Source organism: Pyrus communis, chromosome 5, assembly GCF_041283825.1.
Source record: "Pyrus communis isolate YQ-2024b chromosome 5, ASM4128382v1, whole genome shotgun sequence".
In the NCBI taxonomy this organism is placed as follows: Eukaryota; Viridiplantae; Streptophyta; class Magnoliopsida; order Rosales; family Rosaceae; genus Pyrus; species Pyrus communis.
In genome coordinates, this window is record NC_142569.1 from 33,793,928 (window position 1) to 33,797,063 (window position 3,136).

Here is a 3,136-nt window from a genome sequence, read left to right on the forward strand (position 1 = left end):
CACCAAAGTAAACAGAAGATTAAATATTTGATCGCTGAGAAAGAAAGCATCTCTATAAAATTGCACCAATATGGTCTCTGACCTCACTGCATAGGTCTACATTTGCCCAAGCTCATAAACTCTGAATAAATAAATAAATAAAAAGTTGTTGTTCAGGTATGGAAAAATGGGGCATTTAGATTCAGGTCCAAAAAATCAGCTACTTTTGGACGAGTAAAAGGAAACTTAACTTAATAGTTACAAAATTTTAAAGAAGTTTGCTCTGAACGCGATTGAAATATAGTTTGAGCAAAATGTCATCAATGAATAGTCTTCGATCTCTTTATAAGTGACGAAAATAACTAAATAATTATTTAACAAGCGCATGCATTGTCGTAAGTAAAAGTCCGGACATAGATTTAAGCATATTCGTAAATTTCTTAATAAAGCAAACAAAATTGCAGGCATCATCCGTATGCTAAGAACTATCATCGGACCCATAAATGCTCAAATACTTTTATTTGAACTCATATAACCTCACTTTACACCCAAGTTAAACGAAAACTGTCATTCCTTCCCTCTTATATAATTACTATAAATACAAGATGAAATTAATAATAAAACTAAAATTAATCAATAAACCACGTTTGAAAATGTTGACTGAAAGCATAATTGTGAAACTTTGGGTTTTTATGCGGTTGGGTAGTGCCAAATTCTTTGAAGGCAAAGAGAAAGGGAATGATAAGATGTGTACTTTTCGTGAAAACTTTTTCTAGTTTTTTGAGAAGGGAGTTATGTCTTATTTGATAAGGTGTAATTTATTTTTTCGTTCTTAATAAAATTTTTCTTGTACTGTCGAGATTTCTCAAAAAAAAAAAAGAAAAAAAATCGCCTTTTCTTTGCTGATGTGCATGTAGAGTTTCTGTTACTTTAACCAAGTGAGCTGTAATAATCTAGCAGCCAAATTAACATTACTTTTAGTTGGTGTGCACCATGTCTCGAGCCTTAGACGGATAGTTGGACCTGTTCACGACATTGTGAATGAACTCTCGCATGCATACACGTGTTTGTGATATAAAGAACTTCACAAAAATCATGAGAATTGAAGATGACGGACCTGTTGGGAGGAGAGAACGTCAACAGAGAGAAACGTATGCTTTGATTTTGGCTTTTTATTTTTTTGGAGCATTTAGATTTGGGTCTAAAAAATCATCATGATTATTATGTTAAGGTTAGTATTTTTTGTCTCCACTTTTATTTCTTTTATACTCATTTATATGTTTTTTTAAATATTAGAGATAAATTAAAATCTTTTAATTTCATCTATCTTCTAATTCCAACAAATGTACTTAATATCTTCCAATAAAAAGAACTAATATACAATCACAAATCGATTTACAAAACTGTTTGGACCTAAATTAAAGGATTTAGGCCGAGTAAGATTATAAGCTCGGCCCATGGTTAGACACGTTTTGAGTAAGCAACCAGCCCAAAGTAATTTAGCCGAGTTTGAATTGATGAGGGACACTTGAGGATCAAGTGTAGATTCAGCTAAGTCCTAATTCAATCAAAAGTCTTCAAAGATCAGGATGACATAAGAATATTCATAATATTCTAAGGGTTCTGGTTTGGTTAGAACAAGGAATACCGAAGATGGATGGGTTCAAAATCCCAGGTCTGCTAGGAGAGCTTTTTCTAATTTAGTGCTTGAGCTATGTCAATGTTTTGTGTTAATTAGAAAGGGAGAAAAGGGGATGTAAATAGGAAGGAAGAGAATCCTACTCCGACTATGCCTTCGATTGATTTTGTTCCCTGATTAAAAAAGAATATGGGAGAATTAATTCCAGAATCAGAGTCATACATAATATGTTAGGAGAAATAATACCGTTCTCCGTATTCTTCATGAGTACATGAAAAATGTCTTTCCGAAGGAACAACCGACTACACCGACCAAGCTCATCATACGAATCTTGATGAACAATTTCCCATGCCATTTCTTGTATTAAATCATGCATATTTACATTGCTAGATTTGATTCCAATGTGAGATTTCTCAACGGGAACATCCATCACAATACGACCACAATATCCACAGCTGTTTAATATTTGAATTACTCGATTCTGGTATATCCCCTTGTGGAAACATGCAACGTCAAGAAAAACTCTCTTTTGCAAAGCATCTAATCCATCATAACTTATTTTTAAAGTATAAAAAGTTGTTCTTCGGAATTTTCTTTGGACTATCCAACGCACCATTCTACGCATCTTGGTCTCTTATATACAGAAAAGACCCCAAAGTTTTGAGAGCTAGTGGAAGGCCTCCTGCATACATGATTAAACACAGACTAGACAATGCCCAATAATCTTCTTCAGGCTGATCATTTCTAAAGGCTTTCCAACTAAAAAGTTGAAGAGCGTTTTTCCGCACAACGAAACCAACCTTTCTTTCCAGCCAATGCTTGTAGTTGGTTTAATTGATCTACATCATCTTTGTCATTGTTGTTCTACTATAAACGTCCCAAACTTGTGTAAACTTTTCCTTGTAAGAAGCTGTTTTTGTAGACGGGGAAGACCATGTGTTGCACAAAACCTCTCTCGCATTACCAAGAAAGCTGCTAACTTCACAATTATGGGATATTCTCTCATAAACTAGTCTAGCAATGGTTGTCTTGCCCATCCCACCCATCGACTGTGTACCTATAAAGTGAGCATCATTAGCCTCTGTATCTAAAAGCAAATCCAGTTGCTCGAGTGTCATACCAATTCCAATTAGCGTCTCTGTTTGACATAGCCATGTGAATCTAGGATACGCTTTGTTCCACACAGCCTCAACGATTTCTTTGATAAGTTCTGTTTCGTACCTAAGAGAAGGAAAAAGGAAATTAAAAATCATCGGACTCTATAATAATATGCGTAAATGTACATAACAAGGTAGTTGTGTTATGTTATTGAGAAACAAACATCATTATGCTTACCTATCCTTCGAAGTCCACCCAGCGATATCACCCACTTTTGTTAAAGCAGCTCTCCAGTGTTGCACCTTTGCTAAGTCTTCTCTGAAGTTTTTTTCGTGCTTGTTGAAGGCTTCTGAAAAAGTCCCCATTTGGTTTCGAACATTGGAGGGATCCACATCATAAAATATTGGCAAAATTGCATTC

At 34.9% G+C, this 3,136-nt stretch overlaps 1 long non-coding RNA gene across 1 annotated transcript; it reads right to left on the bottom strand.

Annotated features, from left to right (window-relative positions):
• Positions 1 to 1,921: 1,921 nt before the first annotated feature.
• Positions 1,922 to 3,136, bottom strand: LOC148697197 (uncharacterized). The gene is made up of 3 exons (XR_015963180.1): positions 2,954 to 3,136; positions 2,739 to 2,828; positions 1,922 to 2,667 (listed from the first exon to the last, which is right to left on the bottom strand). It is a non-coding gene; the product is annotated as an uncharacterized LOC148697197 (long non-coding RNA).